This window comes from Tamandua tetradactyla, chromosome 2, assembly GCF_023851605.1.
Source record: "Tamandua tetradactyla isolate mTamTet1 chromosome 2, mTamTet1.pri, whole genome shotgun sequence".
Classification (NCBI taxonomy): domain Eukaryota; kingdom Metazoa; phylum Chordata; class Mammalia; order Pilosa; family Myrmecophagidae; genus Tamandua; species Tamandua tetradactyla.
In genome coordinates, this window is record NC_135328.1 from 189028857 (window position 1) to 189056271 (window position 27415).

Here is a 27415-nt window from a genome sequence, read left to right on the forward strand (position 1 = left end):
TGGTAAATTAACACAAGTAAGATTTCCCTTATGATTGAAACTTGTTAATTCTTCTACCAACTTACAACTAACCTTTATGGTTAATCAATACCCCCAAACCTTAAGCTGTCCAAGGCATCATGTACGTCCCTTCTCATCTGTACCAAAGCTCTTACTGAACAATGAATTCTGGGTTGCACAAGAGGACTTATTTTTTGCACCTGTCTATGGGTCTATGTCTACAAATTAAACAAAACCATCTAAGTGCTATTCATTTGCTCTGTTATGATTCTAAAGAGGTTTAAGGGCCAACTTCATAGTCAACTAGGCTCTAACATTATAAAAATATCTGTATTATGAAAGTGTTCAAACGCACACAAAAAATAAAAAGTATATATAGTATATAAGGAACCCAAATGTACCAATCAACCAACTTCAAAAATTATCAACACTCTGCAGGCAGGCGCTTTTCATGGTCAAAATTCTGACAAGTGTGGGTGGATACAATCTCTGCAGTTCCTTTCCCATGCCTTTCTCCTAAAAAAAAAAAAAAAAAAAAGAAGCCCATAGGTTCCTTATAAAAAGAAACCAAACATACAATACAATGTAGGGGGGCCCACAAAAGGCTCACCTCTACTTGCTTAAAATGAGTCATTCATTAGAAAATAACAATCACTCTAATTTCAGCTTCAATACATTTAAAGTAAATTCTAAAGTGCAACCAACCTTGAACTATTTTCCAATTACAGGACATTAATAGTCCAAAATACCATTTCCATTGTGGGCTGTGTGTTTTGTTTTTAGAAGTGTGAATACTCAATAACAGCTGAGAAAATGTTATGAGGGGACAAAATATGCATTAATAAACTACAGATTAGCAATATCTAAGGCTTTTAATTCTATGGAGCCTTAAATCAACTATAAAAACTCACCTCACTTCAACTATTTGACATTTGGGGAAATATCCAACATTCCAACTTTTCCAATGTGTTTCTATTCTAATATTACTAACAACTTCCTTGAAAATAATACTTTATTAGAGAAAGGACATATTTTAGTTCATGTATCCTAACAATGCAACTGTCTACAAAACAAACTCTCAACCATCTCCCTATAGTTGTTGGGCTAGAAAGAGAATACTAAGGAAGAACCAGCTCAGCTTCCCAGGAACAATGCAGCACAGGGAGCCCTTGGTGTTCAGAAACAGGAAAGGTGGAAGGATGGCAGTGTATAGCACCTGGACCACGGTTCTTGCCTCAGGGTAACTGAAAAGACAAAAGGTCCATTTCTGTGTATTGTATTCACTACATAAAAAGAGTGTTAAGTTGTGCTGGGTATATGGATAATTTATCTAAGCAGACATTAAGTTTCCCTGAGAAAATGTAGAGCTATGTTCCAGTAGCCATGTTTCTTGAAGATGATTGTATAATGATACAGCTTTCACAATGTGGCCATGCAATTGTGAAAACCTTGTGTCTGATGCTCCTTTTATTACTTCATCGACAGATGAGTGAAACTATTGGATCAAAAATAAATAATAGGGGAACAAATGTTAAAATAAATTTAATAGATTGAAATGCTAGTGATCAACGAAAGGGAGGGGTAAGGGGTATGGTATGTATGAATTTTTTTGTTTTCTTTTTATTTCTTTTTCTGAATTGATGCAAATGTTCTAAGAAATGATCATGATGATGAATATACAACTATGTGATAATATTGTAAGTTATTGATTACATAACAAGAATGGAATGATCATATGGTAAGAATGCTTGTGTTTGTATGTGGATATGTTTCACAAAATAAAAAAAAATAAAATAAAATACCTAGACAAAAAAAGAACCTTCCCTGAGGGTAAGATCTCAAGTAAAGTATAGCAATTAAAGAATGGCAAGCCTCATACAAATTTTCACATAGATTATTTGTAATAATAATACAGCTTTTTTCCCCCTAGGTCACGAATACTGCCAGTATGGGAAATACTGAGCCAGTTCATGGTCCTCAGGAAAAACACCATTCTCTGTTCTTCCATTTCTATCCCTAATACTTTGGATAGCAAACAGGAGCACTAGGTTACTGGTCACAAAGACATGTCAAACTAAACTGCATAAGCCAAAAAAAAAAAAAAAAAAACCCACAACATTTTGTTGCCACTTCAAACTTGAGGGAAATTTTTAAATTTCTAACAGTACTGATACGCACTTCGGGCTCTCCAATGCAACTGAGACCTACACTGCACTGGTCCTGTTCTGCATCTGGACCTGTTCACTCTCCAAAAGTCACCAGATGCCCTGTATTCTGTGAATGGATAAAGGGACTATAGGCTCCTGTCCATCCAGCAAAGGGCCCATCCTACCTCAGAAAAGAATGCTTTTCCAGATTCCTACCATGCCCAAGCGTCTGTCAACAACTAATAAACAACAGATGCTGCGCTCCTTCCTGTTCGGCTATTGGGAATTACCTGATTCTCCCCTCCCCTCCCCCACCCAAATATCAAGGTCCTAGGGGGAAGGCAGTCTGATCTCTTTTCATTGCCACTGGTGGGCAATGAAAGACTGAAAGGAAAAATAACTGCACCATCCAAGTGTGCAGGCCACTTAAATGAGAAAAATCGATCAGATCTAAACCTATGTTCTTTATAAACCTTTTTTGGGGCAACTGTTTTCACCTCTCTAGGCCTGTTGTTTCATTCATAAAATGATGATTTGTACTAGCTCTATCACCAACAAGACAAAGTTTGAACAAACTGAGCAAGATAGTCCTCATCACTACACTTCAGCCATGTCCTAAAACTGGAATTCAGTGGTAAGGATTAAACTTTTTGTTTCCAAAAGAGAATCCTCTCCCCATTTCCAATCAACTCTGAAATTCATCACAGAAGAAATTGTTTAAGATCCACATCATATTCTATTCTTTTTAAAAACTAGCCAAAAGACAGTAACAGTACCACAGCAATACAAGGGGTAAATGATTTTGAGGAAGGACAAGAGTTAAAGGGGAGGTTTGGATTTTCTATTTGGTGAGGGTATGCTTATCGGTTATTTCACTCTTGGGAGCAATGAAAATTGTCTAAAACTGAGAGTGCTGATGATTAAACCACTAGGTGAGGATAAACTGATACACGGATTATTGACTTTGGACATTATACCTGATGCCCAATGGATAGAGATGGCTAAAGGATACACTGACTGAGAAAAAGAATGGCAAACTGTGGTATAGACAAATGATATAACACTGTGCTGTTACAGAAAGGAAGGGATCCATGAGGCATGCAACAATGTAAATGAACCTGGGGGCCTTTATGTGGTGCAAAATAAGCCAGGAACAAAAGAGCAAATATTATATGGTCTTACTTAGAAAATACTTTAAAAAAGATAAAGCCTACAATACAGCAAGCAAACTCACTGCCCTCCCCCTCTCTCTACGTGGGACATGACTCCCAGGGGTGTTAACTTCCCTGGCAACGTGGGACAGATATTCTAGAATGAGCTAGGACTCAACATCAAGGGAGTGACTGAAAGGCGGAAGAGAGACAAAATAAAATGTCAGTGGCTGAGAGACTTCAGAGTCAAGAAGTTATTCTGGAGGTTATTCTTATACATTATATAGATACCCCCTTTTTAGTTTATGGTGTATTAGAGTGGCTAGATGGAAGTGCCTGAAACTGTAGACCTGTGTTCCAGTAGCCATGTTTCTTGAAGATGATTGTATAATGATATAGCTTTCTCAGTGTGACTGTGTGATTGTGAAAACCTTCTGACTGATTTCCCTTTTATCTACGGTATGTACAGATGAGTAAAACATATGGATTAAAAGTAAATAAACAGAGAGACTCAGAGAGAGAGCAGAGAATGCTGCAGCACCATGAAGCAGAGAGTCCACCAGCCAGCGACCTTTGGAGATGAAGAAGGAAAACGCCTCCCGGGGAGCTTCATGAAACAGGAAGCCAGGAGACCAAGCTAGCAGATGACACCGTATTCGCCACGTGCCTGTCCAGCCAAGAGAGAAGCCCTGACTGTGTTCGCCATGTGCCTTCTCACTTGAGAGAGAAACCCTGAACTTCATCGGCCTTCTTGAACCAAGGTATCTTTCCCTGGATGCCTTTGATTAGACATTTCTACAGACTTGTTTTAATTGGGACATTTTCTCAGCCTTAGAACTGTAAACGAGCAACTTATTAAATTCCCCTTTTGAAAAGCCAAAAAAAAAAAAAAAAGTAAATAAACAATAGAGGGAACAAATGTTAAAATATATGGGGTAGATGGAAATACTAGTGGCCAATGAGAGGGAGGGGTAAGGGTTATGATCATGGCAATGATCACGGTGATGAATATACAACTACGTGATATTATAAGTCACTGATTACATACCAAGAACAGAATGTTCATATATTAAGAATGTTCATGTTCATTATGTTTTGTCAATAAAATATATATATACACAAAGATGGGGCCTAGATTGTAAGGTATTACAGCAGTCACATTTAGTCCAGAACTATAATCCAGATTTTGAGATGCTGTGCTATATATGTATAACCTGGCATTACCTTGGAACTTTGGGTACTGTGTGACACCTAAGACTCAGAGCTGGAGTTCTGCAGCTTTGAAAGTCAGCATTGCTACATACAAAAACTGTTAAAGAAACCGAAAAAGAGGTCAAACTTCAATTAGAGATAAGAACAAAGTTGATCAGATCAGGACTAAGGTAATTCAAAACACAGGATAAAGGTAGACATTATCTGAATTTTAGAACTTCACCTACTGTATGAGACCCAAAGAAAGAGGGATTTATTTTGTTCAAAACTCAAATTTTCTGTAGCTCATAATCTAACTCAATCTGACAGCTCATGTAAACAACCCAAACACATGGAACCCAGAATGGGAATGAGGGATTATAATTACGTACAGCTTAATTTAATATCCCAGAGTATGCCAAGCAGATAATTAAAAAGTACTGGCAGAAGATGCAAGGGTGTTTCAGTGGTAGAATTCTCGCCTGTCATATGGGAGACCCGGGTTCAATTCCTCATGCATGTATTTCCCAAAAAAGCAAACAAACAAAAATTAAACAACTGATCCTGCAATAACAAGATATCACGTGGAAAAGTAATGAAATGTGACCCAGCCATATAGAATACCAAAAAAAATATATATATATTGGCAAGTCCTTTGAGGACCAGGAAAAAAAATGGGAAATATTAAGCTTTACCACCAGGGAAACCCCTAATACTGTCTCAAACATTAGGGACTCCCAAGTCAATAGGCCAAACCCTTGATTTTGAGGCTTGCTCTTGTGAAGCCTATTTATGTAGCAGAGAAGCTAAACCTACCTACAGTATACCTAAGAGTTACTTTCAGAGGACCCCTTTTGTTGCTCATATGTGACCCCTCTCTCTCTAAGCCCAACTTTGCAAGTAAAATCATTACCTTCCCCACTATGTGTGATACGACATCCAAGGGGTGAAAGTTTCCCTAGCAACATGGGATATGACTAATAGGTACAAACCTGGCCCTGGTACAGTGGGATTGACAATGCCTTTCTGACCAAAAGGGGGGGGAAAATTGCAGCAAATAAGCTATCAGTGCCTGAGAGAATTCAAATAGAGTTGAGGGACTACTCTAGAGGCTACTCTTACACAAGCTTCAGCTAGATGTTGCCATTTATCATGGTTTGCCAAACCCCCACCAAAGCCATGCTTGTCAACCCTAAAGAACACCTAGGGCTTTACCTGATATTCTACTAAGATTCCATGCACTATGATTACTTTCCAGAAACCTACAACCTCCAAATTGGTTCCTAGGCCAGAAAAGTCCTGAAACCTAAGAGCTTCTCCAGAATATCAACTAGTTTCATCCCCCTATCCCATAGTATCGACAGCCCTTTCAAACACAAAAAAGTCAGATTGAACATAACTCAAATACTGCTAAAGACTGGGAGAAAAATCAAAGAAAAAAGCGGAGTTATAACAGAGAAGATAGGATTTAATAAATGAGTATGACTGATGAATTATCATATCGACATTTCTTTTAGTCTCCAGTGCCTTGGAGAAGCTAGAAGGAAAAATGTAAAATTGTGGAACTGCAACCTATACCAAACTCTGAAATCTATTCTATAACTAATTGTTGGGTTATGCGTTGAAATTTATTGCTTCTTTGTATATGTTACTTTCATAATTAAAAAAAAAAGTAGCCAATTTACCTGAAAAGCCTGATATTAAGAGTTCAGGACTATATCGTACAAACAGGCTTTACGATAATTACTCAGATTTTTTTTTAAATATGCATATGGATAAGCTATGGATAAGCCCACTGTTATTCCTAGCACAAAGACAAGAGGTCACATTTCCTTCCTGCTTTTCAGTGAGTGAATTAGTCTCTTATCCAGATGACAGAACAAACTCCAAAACATCCGTTTTTCACTTTTTAAAAGAACAGGACCACATGACTTCTCAATAACATGGATAAGTAGGAAAAAGAAATGATATATGTATTTTTTCATAAGGGCACAGGATACAGCATGTGGAAGGGCACTGATTATTTCAAGACTAATTTCTATACAGCAATCAGAGTTTCATAAACCTCTTTTCTATCTAATATTTTTAACACCAAAGAAAATATTACATAAATAACAATTTAAGATCATAATAACAAAAGTTTTCTAGGAAAGACCTGTATTCATTCTTTATCACCCCAATCAGAAATTAAAGCATATGGAAGTCTTAAGACAGCTGGATTTTTAAATATATTCATAGAAAACAGTATATTCAATTTTTTTAAGAAAGTAATCTCTGGATTTAGTTGACTTATTTATTAAATTGTGGACAATAATATTGGACAAATTATTAACTTCTAAGGTTTCCTAGATAAGGAATTAATATAGGTAGTAAGTTGGGCTTTACAAACACAGGATGCAATACTAGGAGGGTGTTTTAGTTTGCCAAGATTGCCAGAATGCTATACACAAAAAAATGAACTGGATTTTATAAAGGGGTCTTATTTAATTACAAATTTATAGTTCTTTGGAGGAAGTTAGCTTCCCTCTGGTTTTCTCTGTCACAGAAGAAGGCACATGGTGAACTCTGCTCGATTCCCTCCCCATTTCAGGATTTAAAAAAAGGTATTCCAACAGGTTTGGTATTTGCAAATGCAGGAGCATCCTATTCTTCTGGTACCAAACTCTGCTTTAGGTATGCTAAAGCTGCCAAAACGCAAGACACCAGAAAGGGATAGGCTTTTATAAAGGGGATTTCTTTAGTTACAAATTTACTAATGTGGGAAGGTACAAAACAACATTTGCTGGCTCTCCCTCCTAGCTTCTGGGCTCAAACTGCTTTTCTTGGGGCAATTCCTTTCTGTAACTCCATGGTCTGGGTCTGAGCTGCTGAGCTTGCTCTCTCTCTCTCTCTTTTTTTTTGTATGCTGTACAGCAGGGTCACATTTCATTAGTTTTCCATGTGAGTATCCTGTTACTGCAACACAATATGTTGAAACTTTTTTGTTGTTTATTTTTTTTTGTTTTTTTTTTGGGGGGGGAAGCACATGGACCAGGAATCAAACTTGGGTCTCCCACATGGCCGGCAAGAATTCTACCACTGAACTACCCTTGCAACCCCCTGAAGCTCTCTTCTGACCTGTCCTTTTAAGCCTCACTCACTGATGCAGGCACTTCTTATAGCCGATCATGCATGTTATCAGCCATAGGTGAAATCACATGCTGATGATTTAAATCCACAGCAACAAAACAGGGCACCATCACCTAGCCAATTGAACCTGAATCTAACTACCTGCAGACGGGTTTAGAGGAAAGGAAATATACAATTTTTAAAGTGTTGCTTTCTGGTATTTAGAGATAAGAACAAAGCTGACCAGGTCGGGATTATGGTAATTCAGAATCAAGGATAAGGAGGATATTATTTGTATTTAGAACTTCATGTATTCTTTGAGACCAAAGGAAGAAAAATTTATTTAGTCTGGAACCTAAATATTCTGTGGCACATAATCTAATCCAATCCGTCTGGATAGCTCATTTAAACAATCCAAACACAGGGAGCTCAGAGTAAGAATGAGAACCTTTAATCCAGTATAGTTTAATATAAGGCCTGGATACATCCCAGAGTATATTAGGCAGATAATCAAAAAGTATTGGCAAACTCCCTTGAGGTATGGGATAAAAAATATGGAACTATTAAACTTTACCATCAGGGAATCCCCTGATACTGTGTCAAACATTAGGGACACTCAAATCAATAGACCAAGCCCCTGACATTGAGGTTTACTGTTGTGGGCAGCTGAGTATGCTATATACTATAGATATGCCTAAGAGTTACTTCTGGAAGACCTCTTTTGTTGCTCAGATGTGCTTCACTCTCTCTAAGTCCAACTCTGTAAGTGAAGGCATTGCCCTCCCCACTATGTGGACATGACATCCAGGGATTAAAGTCTCCCTGGTGGCATGAGAGGTGACCCCCACAGATGAATCTTATATATATATAAGTTTCTATCTTATATATATATATATATTTAGTTATATATCTTATATATATATAACTATTCCACGTACTAGGGTAACTCTCCAAAACCTACAACCTCCAGATGTATCCCTGGACCAGCTAAGTCCTAAAACCTAGAGGGCCTAGCCTCTCCAGAACATCAGCTAGTTTCATCTCCCTATCCCATATTACTGACAGCCCCTTTCAACATGAACAAGCTGGAATGCCATAGATCAAATATACCTAAAGAGAAGGACAGAAAAATCAAAGGTGATGGAGTTATACAGAGAAGGTAAGGTTTAACAAACTAATATGATTGCTGAATCAGTAAACTGACATTTTTTGTCTCCAATATCTCAAAGCAGTTAGAAATAAAAACCTAAAATTTTGGAATTATAACCCATACCAAACTCTGAAATATGTTCTACAACTAACTATTGTGCTGTGCTTTGAAATATATTGCTTTTTTGTATGTATGTTATTTTTCACAAAAAATGGCCAACTGTGATGATAAAATATTTATTCCTTCAAGCCTCCTATATTCTGGAGCAGCTAAAAGGAAAAATCTGAAATGATGGTATGGTGGCCATTTTTTTTATTGTATAAAAAAGGTAAAAAAAATAAAGCTTTAAATTAATAGTAATGTCTCAAAACTAGTTGTGTCAAATGCACCATACTAATGTAAGATGTTAATAAGGGAAACTGGGTGTGGGGGATAGGAAGCCTCTCTGTTTTATCTTTGCAATATTTCTGTGATTCTAAAAAAAAGTTTATCTAGAACAAATACAAGAATAACAGTACCCAAATCTCACAGTTGTGAAGACCAAATGAGTTAAGACAAATGGGAAATCCCTACTCAATGGAAAAGGAACCTATCACCAGCATACAACAGGCAATCAAGGTAGACCTATAACTTGGATTCACTGTTTTCCATAATATGATATTACTTCAAAATGAGCACAAAGGTAGGTGTTGTTATTAGGTGAAGGAATATGCTAAAGCAAATTATCAATCTAAAATGTCTTATGCAAAAGGTAGAACTCCAGACAATCATTTTAAAATACCAGGCCTTGGGGTGGACCATGGTGGCTCAGCAGGCAGAGCTCTCACCTGCCATGCCGGAGACTCGGGTTCGATTTCCAGTTAAAAAAAAAAAAAAGTCTTAAGGGCGGGTCCTAGTGACTCAGCAGACAGAGTTCTTGTCTGCCATGCCGGAGAACCGAGTTCAATTCCCAGTGCCTGCCTATGTAAAAACAAATAAATAAAATACCAGGCCAGGTTCTGCAATGGATAATGGCTTTTGGAGCAAAGAGAACTAGGGTCAAATTCTGACTCTGCCACCCATCAGCTAGACTGACCTTCCCATCTGTAGTAATAATGTGACCTACCTAACAAGACAAGCAAGATAATTTAAAAAGTGTATGTAAAGAGACTGGCATAGACGCAGATTGAGTTAACATCCTAGGCTATGTTTAGCTACAGTAGGAGAGTAACGAGAGGAAGCTATTTGGGAATTTCCCTAAAAGCAACAGATTTTACCAATGAGTCTTATTTTGTGTTATTTACCTGTCTACAAATAAAAAATAAAGAGATATCTTCATATACAGTATATAGTGTTCTGTACCTTTACTGACTATATTAGCATATGTTGCACATACACACAAGGAACACTAGAAGCAAAAGAAAAGATCATATCCTCAAGGACATGACCTCTGGAAAATAAATCCTTCTGCCATTGGTTACTAGCAGAGAAAATCAACATCAAGCAGGGATTACTCATATGGAACTTTTTCATCACAATATTCCAGGAGTAAGCAACCTGTTGGATGTTCTCTGGAGAATTTACTCAACGGGCATCTATTGAACTCAGGATCATCAATGCAATTAATCTTTCATCATTAGAGAAACAGAATGAACAGTATAATCGGGAGCTTAAAAAAATCTTCAATTCACCCTAGAGGCACCTTCTCTAGGGGAAGGTAGCAGTATTTTACTTTCCATATTAAATGGGTGTGAGTTACCATTGGGGAATATTTTCTTCTCATGTTTTAGAGGAACTCTCTCAGCTTTATTAACCTAATAAAGACACTGCAGACCAGGTTAACTAACAACCTATGGCTTCTTTCCAGCTCTCATTATGGAAACGTTTTTTAAAACTAAATTAAGGAGCTAATCAACACTTAACTATTTTTAAAAATGAAATTATTCCTACTAAGACCTTGAGTTGAACCAGTGGGCACACACTACAATTACCTTCTGAGCTTTTAAAAATCTCCATGCAAATGACAAATATTGTAAAGATGCCACACATATGAAACAACTAGAATTAGCAAATTCATAGAGATAGAAAGCAAATTAGATATTACAGGAGGAATTCTGCTTAATGGTAGAGTTTTTGCTGGGACAAATACAAAGGCTTGGTAATGGATGATGGTGATAGAAGCATATGAATGTAGTTAATGCCACTGAATTGTACAAACGAAAAGTGGTTTAAATGGAAAATACTGCTTTGCATAAATGTTACCCCAATAAAAATAAAGTTTAAAAATATCCTCTCATGGACTTCCGGAGAAGATGGCGGCTTAGTAAGACATGCGGGTCTTAGTTCCTCCTCCAGAACAGCAACTAGGGGAGTAGAAATGAAACAGAACAGCTTCCGGAGTCACGACAGAGATCAAGAAGACAGCATACCCCACTCTGGAATGGCTGACTGGCTGGGAGAAATCGCTCCGGTGAGATCGCCGAGGGGTGCGGGCTTCCCCAGTCCAGGGCGGCAGGCGGCCGGAGTCCCTCCCTACCTCCTTCCCGGGCCGGCTGGGAGAATTGGACGGGCGGTCCCCTCAAGCCGTGGCGGCTGGCGCCCCCCCCAATGTACGGCCCCTCGAACCAGCTGGGAGAATTGGATCGGAGATTCCCAGGCCGCAGAGAACGGTGACCGGGGTCCCTTCCAAACATGTGGCTTCCCAGTCCGGCTGGGAACGGTGCACTCCCACGGGCCACGGCAGCTGGCGCCCTCCCGCCATGCGTGGCGCCCCGGGCCCGGCTGGGAGATTTGGATGGGTGCGCTCCCGGGCTGCGGCGGCCGGCGACCCTCCCAATGTTCGGATCCCCGGGCCGGCTGGGTGATTCGGACTGGCACTCCTCCAAGCCGCTTCGGCTGGCGAACCCCCCCCATGGTGAGAGTTTTCCAAAGTTAAAGGACCCACAGCACCTTTTAACTGGTGGGACCCACAGATAAACGAGTGCCACGAGCACCACCTACTGGGCAGGATAAGAAAAACAGAACCCAGAGATTTCACAGAAAAATCTTTCAACCTGTTGGGTCCAACACCAAGGGAAATATGATTAAATGCCCAGACGCCAGCAGAAGATAACGGATCACGCTCAGAAAATTGAAAATATGGCCCAAAGGAACAAATCAATAGTTCAAATGAGATACAGCAGCTGAGACAACTAATGCTGAATATACGAACAGAAATGGAAAACCTCTTCAAAAACGAAATCAATAAATTGAGGGAGGACATGAAGAAGACATGGGCTGAACAAAAAGAAGAAATAGAAAAACTGAAAAAACAAATCACAGAACTTATGGAAGTGAAGGACAAAGTAGAAAAGATGGAAAAAACAATGGATACCTACAATGATAGATTTAAAGAGACAGAAGATAGAATTAGTGATTTGGAGGATGGAACATCTGAATTCCAAAAAGAAACAGAAACTATAGGGAAAAGAATGGAAAAATATGAGCAGGGGATCAGGGAACTGAAGGACAATATGAGGCGTACAAATATACGTGTTGTGGGTATCCCAGAAGGAGAAGAGAAGGGAAAAGGAGGAGAAAAACTAATGAAAGAAATTATCACTGAAAATTTCCCAACTCTTACAAAAGACCTAAAATTACAGATCCAAGAAGTGCAGCGCACCCCAAAGAGAATAGACCCAAACAGGCGTTCTCCAAGACACTTACTAGTTAGAATGTCAGAGGTCAAAGAGAAAGAGAGGATCTTGAAGCAGCAAGAGAAAAACAATCCATCACATACAAGGGAAACCCAATAAGACTATGTGTAGATTTCTCAGCAGAAACCATGGAAGCTAGAAGACAGTGGGATGATATATTTAAATTACTAAAAGAGAAAAACTGCCAACCAAGGCTTCTATATCCAGCAAAACTGTCCTTCAAAAATGAGGGAGAAATTAAAACATTCTCAGACAAAAAGTCACTGAGAGAATTTGTGACCAAGAGACCAGCTCTGCAAGAAATACTAAAGGGAGCACTAGAGTCAGATACAAAAGGACAGAAGAGAGAGGTATGGAGAAGAGTGTAAAAAGAAGGAAAATCAGATATGATGTACATAATACAAAAGGCAAAATGGTAGAGGAAAATATTATCCAAACAGTAATAACACTAAATGTTAATGGACTGAATTTCCCAATCAAAAGACATAGACTGGCAGAATGGATTAAAAAACAGGATCCTTCTATATGCTGTCTACAAGAAACACATCTTAGACCCAAAGATAAACATAGGTTGAAAGTGAAAGGTTGGGAAAAGATATTTCATGCAAATAACAACTAGAAAAGAGTGGGAGTAGCTATACTAATATCCAACAAATTAGACTTCAAGTGTAAAACAGTTAAAAGAGACAAAGAAGGACACTATATACTAATAAAAGGAACAATTAAACAAGAAGACATAACAATCATAAATATTTATGCACCGAACCGGAATGCCCCTAAATACGTGAGGAATACACTGCAAACACTGAAAAGGGAAATGGACTCATATACCATAATAGTTGGAGATTTCAATTCACCACTCTCATCAATGGACAGAACATCTAGACAGAGGATCAATAAAGAAATGGAGAATCTGAATATTACTATAAATAAGCTAGACTTAACAGACATTTATAGGACATTACATCCCACAACAGCAGGATACACCTTTTCTCAAGTGCTCATGGATCATTCTCAAAGATAGACAATATGCTGGGTCATAAAGCAAGTCTTAACAAATTTAAAAAGATTGAAATCATACACAACACTTTCTCAGATCATAAAGGAATGAAGTTGGAAATCAATAATAGGCGGAGTGCCAGAAAATTCACAAATACGTGGAGGCTCAACAACACACTCTTAAACAACGAGTGGGTCAAAGAAGAAACTGCAAGAGAAATTAGTAAATACCTCAAGGCAAATGAAAACGAAAACACAACATATCAAAACTTATGGGACGCAGCAAAGGCAGTGCTAAGAGGGAAATTTATTGCCCTAAATGCCTATATCAGAAAAGAAGAAAAGGCAAAAATTCAGGAATTAACTGTCCACTTGGAAGAACTGGAGAAAGAACAGCAAATTAATCCCAAAGCAAGCAAAAGGAAAGAAATAAAAAAGATTAGAGCAGAAATAAATGAAATTGAGAACATGAAAACAATAGAGAAAATCAATAAGACCAGAAGTTGGTTCTATGAGAAAATCAATAAGATTGCTGGGCCCTTAGCAAGATTGACAAAAAGAAGAGAGAGGATGCAAATAAATAAGATCAGAAATGGAAGAGGAGACATAACTATTGACCTCACAGAAATAAAGGAGGTAATAACAGGATACTATGAACAACTTTACGCTAATAAATACAACAATTTAGATGAAAATGGATGGGTTCCTGGAAAGACATGAACAACCAACTTTGACTCAAGAAGACATAGATGACCTCAACAAACCAATCACAAGTAAAGAAATTGAATTAGTCATTCAAAAGCTTCCTAAAAAGAAAAGTCCAGGACCAGACGGCTTCACATGTGAATTCTATCAAACATTCCAGAAAGAATTAGTACCAACTCTCCTCAAACTCTTCAAAAAAATCGAAGTGGAGGGAAAACTACCTAATTCATTCTATGAAGCCAACATCACCCTCATACCAAAACCAGGCAAAGATATTACAAAAAAAGAAAACTACAGGCCAATCTCTCTAATGAATATAGATGCAAAAATCCTCAATAAAATTCTAGCAAATCGTATCCAACAACACATTAAAAGAATTATACATCATGACCAAGTAAGATTCATCCCAGGTATGCAAGGATGGTTCAACATAAGAAAATCAATTAATGTAATACACCATATCAACAAACCAAAGCAGAAAAATCACATGATCATCTCAATTGATGCAAAGAAGGCATTTGACAAGATTCAACATCCTTTCCTGTTGAAAACACTTCAAAAGATAGGAATACAAGGGAACTTCCTTAAAATGATAGAGGGAATATATGAAAAACCCACAGCTAATATCATCCTCAATGGGGAAAAATTGAAAACTTTCCCCCTAAGATCAGGAACAAGACAAGGATGTCCACTATCACCACTATTATTCAACATTGTGTTGGAGGTTCTAGCCAGAGCAATTAGACAAGAAAAAGAAATACAAGGCATCAAAATTGGAAAGGAAGAAGTAAAACTATCACTGTTTGCAGATGATATGATACTATACGTCGAAACCTGGAAAAATCCACAACAAAACTACTAGAGCTAATAAATGAGTAGAGCAAAGTAGCAGGTTACAAGATCAACATGCAAAAATCTATAGCATTTCTATACACTAGCAATGAACAAGCGGAGGGGGAAATCAAGAAACGAATCCCATTTACAATTGCAACTAAAAGAATAAAATACCTAGGAATAAATTTAACTAAAGAGACAAAAGACCTATACAAAGAAAACTACAAGAAACTGTTAAAAGAAATCACAGAAGACCTAAATAGATGGAAGGGCATACCGTGTTCATGGATTGGAAGACTAAATATAGTTAAGATGTCAATCCTACCTAAACTGATTTACAGATTCAATGCAATACCAATCAAAATCCCAACAACTTATTTTTCAGAAATAGAAAAACCAATAAGCAAATTTATCTGGAAGGGCAGGGTGCCCCGAATTGCTAAAAACATCTTGAGGAAAAAAAACGAAGCTGGAGGTCTCGCGCTGCCTGACTTTAAGGCATATTATGAAGCCACAGTGGTCAAAACAGCATGGTATTGGCATAAAGATAGATATATCGACCGATGGAATCGAATAGAGTGCTCAGATATAGACCCTCTCATCTATGGACATTTGATCTTTGATAAGGCAGTCAAGCCAACTCACCTGGGACAGAACAGTCTCTTCAATAAATGGTGCCTAGAGAACTGGAAATCCATATGCAAAAGAATGAAAGAAGACCCATCTCTCACACCCTATACAAAAGTTAACTCAAAATGGATCAAAGATCTAAACATTAGGTCTAAGACCATAAAACAGTTAGAGGAAAATGTAGGGAGATATCTTATGAAACTTACAATTGGAGGCGGTTTTATGGACCTTAAACCTAAAGCAAGAGCACTGAAGAAAGAAATAAATAAATGGGAACTCCTCAAAATTAAACACTTTTGTGCATCAAAGAACTTCATCAAGAAAGTAGAAAGACAGCCTACACAATGGGAGACAATATTTGGAAACGACATATCAGATAAAGGTCTAGTATCCAGAATTTATAAAGAGATTGTTCAACTCAACAACAAAAAGACAGCCAACCCAATTACAAAATGGGAAAAAGACTTGAACAGACACCTCTCAGAAGAGGAAATACAAATGGCCAAAAGGCACATGAAGAGATGCTCAATGTCCCTGGCCATTAGAGAAATGCAAATCAAAACCACAATGAGATATCATCTCACACCCACCAGAATGGCCATTATCAACAAAACAGAAAATGACAAGTGCTGGAGAGGATGCGGAGAAAGAGGCACACTTATCCACTGTTGGTGGGAATGTCAAATGGTGCAACCACTGTGGAAGGCAATTTGGCGGTTCCTTAAAAAGCTGAATATAGAATTGCCATACGACCCAGCAATACCATTGCTAGGTATCTACTCAAAGGACTTAAGGGCAAAGACACAAACGGACATTTGCACACTAATGTTTATAGCAGCGTTATTTACAATTGCAAAGAGATGGAAACAGCCAAAATGTCCATCAACAGAAGAGTGGCTAAACAAACTGCGGTATATACATACGATGGAATATTATGCAGCTTTAAGATCGAATAAACTTATGAAGCATGTAATAACATGGATGGACCTAGAGAACATTATGCTGAGTGAGTCTAGCCAAAAACTAAAGGACAAATACTGTATGGTCCCACTGATGTGAACCGACATTCGAGAATAAACTTGGAATATGTCATTGGTAACAGAGTCCAGCAGGAGTTAGAAACAGAGTAAGATAATGGGTAATTGGAGCTGAAGGGATACAGACTATGCAACAGGACTAGATACAAAAACTCAAAAATGGACAGCACAATAATACCTCATTGTAAAGCAATCATGTTAAAACACTGAATGAAGCTGCATCTGAGCTATAGGTTTCTTTTTTGTCTGTTTGTTTGTTTGTCTTTTCTCTCTTTTTACTATTATTATCTTTATTTTTTTCTCTATATTAACATTCTATATCTTTTTCTGTTGTTTTGCTAGTTCTTCTCCTAAATCGATACAAATGTACTAAGAAATGATGATCATGCATCTATGTGATGATGTTAAGAATTACTGATTGCATATGTAGAATGGAAAGATTTCTAAATGTTGGGTTAATTTCTTTTTTTCTGTTAATTAATAAAAAAAATATATATCCTCTCATGAAAATTCTGATTCAGGAAGTCTGAGTCTGAAATGGTTCAAAGCAAGTGGTCTATGAACACTGTAGATTCCAAGAACTAAGGACTGTAGTCCTTCCCTTCTGGTGACCTTCCCCACCGATATATACACAGCCACTATTTACACCGAGCTCTACAGGAAGCTTGTTTACAACAGTGTTCCTCCATAACAGGAGAAAAAGTAGGAAAATCACAGGATCAGTCTAGAAGCTCCAACATCGAAATAATTCTAGAGAAGAGTGAAAAGATGTGAAAAATAAAAGATATCATTTTACAAAAATTCCCAGAACTGAGAGCCATAAGTTTCAGTCCACAAGAGGACAGCACAGAAGAAAACAGCAACAAGAAATCATGAAATTTCAGAACAATGGGGAGAAAGAGATCTAAATATTTCAAAAACGTACATACAGGTCACAGGGAAAGGCAATCCACAGCTCACCAGAAGTGGAAGTCAGAAAACAAGAGTCATCAGTGACAGAGAGAGTTCAAATAGAGTGAGGACGCTACTCAGGAGGTTGCTTTTATGCAAGCTTCAGTTAGACATTGTTACCTATCAAAACCTGCCAAACCCCAACCAAAAACCATTTCAGCCAATCTTAAAGAACACCTAGGGCAATATATAAGATTCTACAAGGGTTCCATGCACTAGAGTAACTTGCCAGAAACCTACAACCTCCAGATGGGTCCCTGGACCAGATACTTCCTGAAACCTAGAGGGCCCAGCCTCTCCAGAGCAGATAGTTTCATCTCCCTATCCCATATTGTTGACAGCCCCTTCCAACATGAAAAAGTCAGAATGGCCATAGTCCAAATACCCATAAAGAGAGGGATGGAAAGATCAAAGGTGATGGTGGAGTTATACAGAGAAGATAGGATTTAACAAATGAATATGAATGCTGAATTATAAAACTGGTATCTTTTATAGTCTCCAGTATCTTGAGCAGCTAGAAGTAAAAATCTAAAATTGTGAAAAAGTAACCCATGTCAAACTCTGAAATATGTTTTACAACTGATTGTGGTGCTGTGCTTTGAAATTTATTGCTTTTTTGTATATATATATATTACTTTTCACAAAAAAAGGAGGAAAAAAGTCAACTGCAATGATAAAAAAATATTTAAACCCTCTAGCCTCCTATATCCTGGAGCAGCTAGAAGGGAAAATATTAGAGGATCATATGGTAGCCCATGACAAACTCTGGGATCTGTCCTGTAACCACTCACTGACGAGAGTTTTGAAAACTATTGTTTTTATTTCTTTGCTTTGTATATATGTTATATTATACAATAAAAAAAGTTTTAAAAAAAGCCCCTGGAGAGAGTTGTTCTTCCAAAACAAGGGATTAAATAAAGAAAAAGACATGAGAACAGGTAATGAAATCCAGTACAAGAGAGGTAGGGAAAAAATCACAGAACGATGCTGTTGGGCTAGCATGGCGCAGATCACAAAGCATCTCCAAAAAGATGACATTAGTTATAATTATTTTTATATTACAATATAATAATATATTTTTATAATTAATATAATTATATATTATAATATGTATTATTATAATTAATAATTAATGTGCTAAAATATATTGTGGAAGATTTACACACTCAGTAGAGTTTGGGGAATAACTGCTGAGAAAAACATAGAAAACCAAGCAAAACAGACGAAAATGATAAAACAAAAAGTCGTACAAAAAAAGGGCCAAGTAATTATAGCATTCAACTTGACTGGCTCTGAATAATCTATACAGAGTCATAATATTATCAACAGTAAATATTGCTCAAAGCAAAATTACATTATAGCCAGAGTGACAATATTTGAGAGTATATGAGGTGGTCAAGAAAGTCTATTAAAAAAACACTTTTCAAGATAGGAAGTTATAGATACTGATAATACCAAAAACTGGAAAATCAGTAAGTAGCAGTATAAGCATATAAGTTCGAGAGGTAACAAAAGAAATGGCTAAAGAGTTGAAAATTACTGCTTCTAGGGACAGGTAAGAGAGTGGACAGAGACTGCTGTTTTTCATAAAGCCCTACCTCATCTGCTTATATGCAGTATTTCTTTTTTTGCACATGTATTAATAAAAATTAAAACTAAACACTGCAAATAAGTATTAAATGTCTTTTAAAGTTAAGAAAAGAAAATGCCTTATAGGGAAATCAAATACAGACAATAATTCATTCATATATATATATATATATATATATATCACAAAAGTTCTCTATGATAGGGGGAAATGAGGAGAAAATCTAAATGTCTACCAAAAGGGATTCATTAAATAAATTGTATGACATACCCATATGCCATGTAGGCAATAAAACATGCAAAAGGAGAAAATGTATTTCATTTTGTTTATAAGAACAAGTTGACAAAAAGTACAACCCCAGTTTTTATCCACATATTTGAGTAATGCATGAAAGGAGACTGCCCACCAACATATTAACAATTATGTAAGTGTGTCAGATTTATGGATAGTTTTCTTCAGAATTTATAAGTGAATACTCATGTAATATTAAAGAACTTGAGTTAGTTAAAAAATATTAACTGTTGATTGTATAATTTCAGATAGAATCAGAAAACAAAGCTATTTTATCTGGTTTCAGTCTGTTAAACTGAAAAACATACCACTTAATAAGTAAGCAGAACTTAGATTAAGGATCTTCTAGATAATTAACTCTTAACAAAAAAACTGGTTTTATTTATCCCTGCAATGGACAGACTAAGCCTACTTAAAATCAGGCCTAAGAGTCACCCCCAGAGAACCTCTTTTGTTGCTCAGATGTGGCCTATCCCTCTTTCAACCAACACGGCAAGCAAACTCGCCACCCTCCCCCCTCTCTACATGTGACATGACTCCCAGGGGTGTAAACCTCCCTAGCAATGTAGGACAGAAATCCTAGAATGAGCTGGGACTCAGCATCAAGGGATTGAGAAAACCTTCTCAACTGAAAGGGGGAACAGAGAAATGAGATAAAATAAAGTGTCAGTGGCTGAGAGATTTCAAACAGTCGAGAGGATATCCTGGAGGTTATTCTTATATATCTTATAGATATCCCCTTTTTAGTTAAGGTATATTAGAGAGGCTAGAAGGAAGTGCCTGAAACTGTAGAGCTGTGTTCCAGTAGCCATGTTTCTTGAAGATGAATGTATAATGATCACAATATGACTAAGTGATTGTGAAAACCTTGTATCGAATGCTCCTTTTATCTACAATATTGACAGATGAGTAAAACATATGGATCAAAAATAAATAAATAATAGGGGGAACAAATGTTAAAATGAGGAGACTGAAATACTAGTGAACAATGGAAGGGAGTAGTAAGGGGTATAGAAAAAAATAGGGGGAACAAAGGTTAAAATATATTGGGTAAACGGAAATACTAGTGGTCAATGAAAGGGAGGTTGTGGTAAGGGGTATGGTATGTATGAGTTTTTTCTTTTTTCTTTCTATTTCTTTTTCTGGAGTGATGCAAATGTTCTAAAAAATGATCATGGTGATAGAATATACTACTATGTGATGATACTATGTGCCACTGATTGTACACCATGGACATGTTTGTATGTCAAGAATGTTCATGTTTTTATGTTGTTTTGATTTGGTAATTGAAAAAAAAAAGCTAAAGAAAAAAAATTTTTATAAACCAGTGAAGTAATTTATCAGAACCTTTTACCACCATGCATTTACCTTATTTGAACAATGATTCAACTTGCATCAGATCCCAAAGAGAATCAGACACCACCGTAAAACACCAGCAGTGCCACTGTCTTCTCCAATTTATAAAGTCAGGATACAATTCTGGAACGAGAGGAAATAAGTACTGATGTAATAGCTACCTGCACACTAATGCTTGAAATCTACAAGCACAAACTCTTATTTTAGTTCTCAACTTCATATCAAGGGAATAAAGGCTTTTCTTGCAAAGTATTGCTGGTTTGATGATGGTCTCTCTCATGTTTTCACCCACCCACCTCCGAGTGGAGTACGGAAAACTAAAACCTTCCTTCTTATAACCTGATACTTTCACTAGCAGTACTACAGGTGCTAGACTTCGCATCATGCAAGCCTAACTCACAAACTCCATGATTCAGCCTGGAGAACTTCAAAGGATTTAGATGTTTGAAAGAAAAAAATGTTAAGCCAAATTTAAGAAATACATTTCAAGTTAAAACAACTCCCATCTCCCACCATCAAAGCACACAAAAAATACCCTACTCCAGTATCTAAATATTCCTCGATCTAAGCAATAGTAATATGCCATACATCAAAGATATACAGAATGTTAGCCCAAACAAACAAGAAAAAAAAGTTTCAAGATCAGCAAGCTCATGTATGTAGTTAATGTCCTCACTCCTAGCTTATTAAAACTATACGGTTCATTTATATTACTATAAAGGTAGGAAGGCATCCAAGAGCCAAATAATCTGAAGATACAATTTTGACAGTAACTGTTCTTTCTTCATTTACTCAGCATTTATTCAATATTTACTAAGAGCCTGTATATGCCCAGCTACAAGTTTTCAGAGTCAAGGAGGTTACAATGTACTCAATTTTTGTTTTCTATTACTAAATGTAGCTAATTCTTCCATATTCCCCAAGTATCTCATCTGGAGATATCAGGTCTACCAAGTTTCAAACATACGGTAAACTTCCTATTTGAACTTCCATGATCTCGTCTGCAGCAAGAATTCTATGATTCCAATTCCAGCCTTCCTGATTCTTAATCTCTGGAGCTGGTTTACTTTCCACCCAGGTGACCTCAGTAATGTTAAGTGCCTTAAGTGCAGACTTTTTGTCTTAGTTTTCTTTGAAACCTGTAGTATGCAACAAGTTGAAACCTTATTCTTTCAAGGATTTTCTTCCCCCAGCAAGCCTCCACCGGCTCTTCCAGGCTAATTAAATACTGCTTCTCTGCCTTACCCTGGAAATGTCTCTTCTTACACTCATGACATGTATCTGTTTCTACTGATTTCTCCCACAGGGCTATTAACTCTTTATATATCTAACACTGATAGGTGTTTGCTGAATAAATCAAATACTCGAGCAATAAATTCTCATCTTATACCAAAGATAATTAGATAATTAACATTACAAAGAGCCAACATAAAAACCTACACATAAAATTACTATCAGGCTAAGACTGTTTTATCTGGAGGAAATCTGTATTCAGTCATACTCTACCAAACTGATGACAATGGGGGTCCATACTTATTTAGTAGATAACAGTAAAAATATAACTTTCAAAAATTCCTTTTCGAAATGCTTTTGCATATATTCTTGCAGTTATTCTTAAAATATATCCTAGGTTACATCAGCCAGGCACACAGGCTCACATCAGTCTGCTTGAAGGAAAACTTATTAACTGCTACAAGACTGAGAACAGGACTTAGTCTACGACATTCAGAACTGAAGAAACTATTCCAATACATTCATCCTTAAAATTCTAGCCAGATGGCAAATATTTATCAAAAAAAAATTTTTTGTGTCCCTCTCCCATCTTATTTCTTTCCTATTAATTAACCTCTTTTCAGATATTGGCAAGAATGTTATCAGTCTTCAATTTTCCATTGTTGCAACAGGTGGAGAAACAAGCCTGAAGCTCGGGCCCTTTGTTATCTAGACTGTAAGGAGACAAGGAAACCTCTGTCACCATGGTTTTTACCACCCCCAGTCTGTTATCTGGCCAAGCACAGAGATTACTTTTCAGCCTCAAACCCCTAAACCTTCTTTGGCTGGATGCCAGTGTATTACAAGCAAGGACTACCTGACACTGGCAACAAGATACCTTTTCCCTTCTATATATTATTAACTGTCCACCTATTCTACAAAAAATGCTATTCTACCTACCACACGCCAGACACTATTCTAGGCACTAGAGATTCAAGTCCCATAGTGTAGATTGAAATACTGTGGGCGAATGAGAGGGAAGGGTAAAGGATATGGGATGTATGAGGTTTTTTCCTTTTTTTTTTTCTTTTTCTGGAGTGATGCAAATGTTCTCAAACTGATCATGGTGAAGAATACACAACCATGTGATGATATTGTGAGCCACTATCATATAATACGGACTGTATGTATGTGGATATTTTTCAATAAAAATATATTTTTTTAATAAAGCAAACAAAAGTCCCTTGGGGTCTGGAGATGGAACCCAAGCCTTCTGACTCTGAGTCTAGTGCTCAGTTCACGACACCAGCCCTGACCTGAGAAGGGCAGAGAGGCCAACTGGGACCTGATCAAAAAGGCCCCAGTCTTTTGAAGGGCTGGAGGTCAGAGTCCTGGGTTCAAACCTCAGGTCTGCCCACATGAGTCTGAGCTAGTGCCTTCCCTTCTCTGGGTCTCCATTTCCTCACTGGTCAGAATGACTGAACCAGCACATTTCCAGGCCCTCTTAGCGTCACCTTACTCAGCCTTGCAACTATCCACCAGCTTACTCCCTGGCTCCACAAAGCCTTGGATAACAGACCCAAGATGCATCTGAGAGTAAAATCATGACCATGACCACCATCCTGCCCCAAGCCTTGTCCTGGTTACCCATTTGTGCCAGATACCTTCCTTCAGATCCCAGTTCTGGGAGAGAAGAGCCCTGGATGCCCCTTCTACCCATGAGTCTTTCCACCACAATGCCTAGACTACACACCCAGCGCCTTAGCTACTGCTTCTGGGTAAACAAGGGGAGCCCATGAATTTTCATCTCTGCTGTTATCCCCAATTGACTGAGCCTTCCTCATGCTGCAAGGGGAGGGAGAATTCACAGCTTCCAGAATCCCTGAGAGGGACTTGGGGAACAGTCATGCTAAAAAGCCACACACTCTCTCTGCTTTGCATAGGGGAAGAATCACAAACAAGCCCATGTGTATATGTTCTATATAAATATAACTCTCTCTACGGTTTTATAAAAGTTTTTGGGTTCCAAGCAGGTAGTTGTGCTTTTGAACCACAAGGAGAGAGAAATAAAATAAAAGAGTTTATTTTTCACATTATTAAAAAAAAAAAAAAAAAAAAGCCAGGTGAGCCTCAGAAGGCAGAGTTCTGGCCTGCCATGCCAGAGACCCAGGTTTGATTCCAGGTGCCTGCCCATGCCAAAAAAATAAAATAAAGTCCCTTAGTGAAGAGATGTTTACTCAGTGCAAAATTTATATTTTTGGTAGTACACACTCTAGTTTAATTTGTATGGTCAGTTTATTTGAACACCATAATTACATAAAATTACATGGAATCTTTTTTTTTTTACACAGAATCTTGAACAGAAAGTTAGTTCTTGCTGGTTTGTACAGGTCTATGTGATGCCCCAATCCATCCCAGAGTAATTTGGGCAGAGAATAAATAAGTATTTGCAAAGCCCTTAAGGGACTGGGAAGACAGAAAGAAATATTAAACTTCCCCATCCGGGGATTCCTGATATTCTCATAAGCAGTGGGGACAACCAATTTAATAAGCAAAGCTTGGGGCTCGCCCCTATGAAGTTTATTCCTCCAAAGGAGAAGCTAAACCTACTTATAAATAGGCCTAAAAGTCATCCCCAGAGAATCACTTTCATTGCTTAGATGTGGCCTCTCTCTCTCTCATCCAACTCAGCAGATGAACCCACTGCCCTCCCCACCCACCTCTATGTGGGACACAACTCCTGGGGATGAGCCAGGACCTGACACCATGGAATTAAGAAAGTCTTCTTGACCAAAAGGGTGAAAACATAAATTAGACAAACTAAAGTTTCAGTGGCTGAGAGATTTCACACAGAGTCAAGAGGTTATCCTAGAGATTATTCTTATGCATTATACAGATAACCCTTTTTAGTTTCTGGTGTAATGGAGCGGCTAGTGGGAAGTACCTGAATCTGTTGAACTGTGTTCCAGTAGCCTTGATTCTTGAAGACAATTGTATAACTATATGACTTTTACAATGTGACCATGTGACTGCAAAAAACTTGTTTTCACAGAAGTAAAAAAGTGGCTGATGCTTCCTTTATCCAGGCTATGGACAGATGACTAAAAAATGAGGACAAAAAAATAACTGGTAGGGGGAGGGGAGATAAGGAGTAAAAAAAAACTGGGTAGACTGCAATACTTGTGGTCAATGAGAAGGAGGGGTAAGGGATATAGAATTTACAGGTTTTTTTCTTTTTTCTTTTTATTTCTTTTTCTGGAGTGATGCAAAAGTTCTAAAACTGATCATGGTGATGAATACACAACTATGTGATAATACTTTGAGTCAACTGATTGTACCTTTGGATGAACTATATGGTACATGAAGATATACTCCTTGGGTATGGGCTGAACATAGGACTTCCTACCAATGACTAGAAAAGGGGAAAAAGAAGAAATTTACAATGGAGAAACCTGTAAAACACTACCCTAGTCAGATGATCGAGGTTAACATCAACAGAAAAGGCCAGGTTGCTAGCATGTAACCATGATACCATGTGCTGAAAATGACACTATGTGGTCATCCTCCCAAAAACCCATAATCCCAATCTAATCATGAAAAAAACATCAGACAAATCCCAATTGAAAGACATACTACAAAATACCTGATTAATCCCCAAAACTGTGAAGAGCAAAAACAAGGCAATTCTGAGAAACCATCACAGCCAAGAGAAGCCAAAGGAAAAATGATGACTAAATGTAATGTGGTTTCCTGGAAAGGATCCTAGAACAGAAAAGGACATCAGGAAAAAACAACAGAAATATGAATAAAGTTGTCAGCTTTAGTTAATAATAAAGTATCATTATAGGTTCATTAGTTGTGACAAACATCCATAGTAACATAAGATGTTAACAATAAGAGGAACTGGGTGTGGGGTATATGTGAGAATTTTACTATCATTGTAAATTTTATGTAAATATAAAACTTTCTAAACCAAAACGTTTACTTAAAAAAAAAAGGCAGTTATTCCGAGTGGTTTTCCTTGGCTTTTGATTCAACAGATGCTATCTATTCTACTCAGGTGATGCTCATTGGAGGAATCAATTCTGAGAATGACGGAAAAGATAGCCTCTATGAATAGCCTATGTAACAAATATTTTCAAAAATAATGAGAAGACACTAATTCAATACAAGCTGAATTTAAATCTGCTAAAATGTATTTCAACTAATAGTAGTAAAAACATGTGCCAAGGCTTGATTCATTTTTCTTTTTTTTTTTAAGATTTTTTAGTCTATGTTTTTAAAGACAAGTGATAAATTTCAAAATACAGTTTAACATGTAGTAATAGAGCAAATTTCAAAGTATGATATACATTACAATTTCAGATACTTCCTCTTACCTGCTTTAATACACTAGAGAATAACACAAAATATCAATATAATGATTCAGTAGTCACAATCATTTGTTAAATCCTATCTTCTCTGTTACAACTCCTCTCTGTCATCTGTTTCTTCTCCCAATCTTGGGATATTTGGGAAATGACCATTCTGTTGAAAAGAGGTATTGACATTATGGGGTAGTGGGATGCAACTGGTTAATATTCTTGGAGAGACTGGTACCTCTGTGTTTCAGGGTTTATCTGGCACAGAAACAATCTAGAGGTTTTAGGTTTCTGAAAAATAAACTTAGTGAGTGAAACTTTAATAGAGACTCAGATAGAGCCATGGGTATTCTTTAGGTTTTCAGGAATACTGTCGGTTGGAGCTTGGCATACCATGGCAATTAACTATATCTACCTGAAGCTTCCATAAGAGTACCTTCCAGAATAGACTCTAGACGCTATCTGAAATCTCTTAGCCACTGATACTTTATTTTGTTACATTTCTTTTCCCCTTTTTGGTCAGGTAGGCCTTGTTGATTCCATGATACCAGGGCCAGACTCATCCCTGTGAGTCATGTCCCACATTGCCAGGAAAACATATATCCCTGGAAGTCATATCCCATGTAGGGGGGAGGGTAATGAATTTACTTGCAGAGCTGGGCTTAGAGAGAGAGAAGCCACATCTGAGCAATAAAAGGCTAGAAGTGACTCTTAGGCACAAGAGTCGCTGAAATAAGTTGCTAAGAACAAGCCTCAAGATCAAAGGCTTGGCCCATTAACCTGGGAGTTCCAGGTTAGAGGGAGTATCAGGAGTTTACCAGGTGGGGAAGTTTAATATTTTCATATTTTTTCTCCAATACCTCAAGGGACTTTGTGAATAGTTTTTAATTATCTGCCCAACATACACTGGGATATACCGTAGTATTACATTAAGTCATGGAGAATTATAAGATCTCATTCCCACTTCGAGGCTCCATGAGTTTAGGTTGTTTAAATGAACTGGCGAGACAGGTTAAGTTAGTTTGTGTGC

The 27415-nt window shown here is 37.5% G+C and overlaps 1 protein-coding gene and 1 non-coding gene across 6 annotated transcripts in view; both read right to left on the reverse strand.

The window, feature by feature from the left end:
• Positions 1-27415, reverse strand: part of THRAP3 (thyroid hormone receptor associated protein 3) — a 99498-nt gene that overhangs the window by 39748 nt on the left and 32335 nt on the right. For 2 of the 5 annotated variants that reach the window (XM_077150283.1, XM_077150279.1), the window contains exon 2: positions 20825-20935. The exons of 1 other annotated variant lie outside the window; for it this stretch is intronic. The gene's annotated coding sequence lies outside the window, so the exon portion shown is untranslated. Of the gene's footprint in view, positions 1-20824; positions 20936-25667; positions 25787-26403; positions 26552-27415 lie in introns of all 5 variants that reach the window. 2 more of the 5 variants (XM_077150281.1, XM_077150280.1) reach the window with 2 other exon arrangements.
• LOC143675386 (small nucleolar RNA SNORA40) lies at positions 123-248 on the reverse strand. The gene has a single exon (XR_013171611.1). It is a non-coding gene; the product is annotated as a small nucleolar RNA SNORA40 (small nucleolar RNA).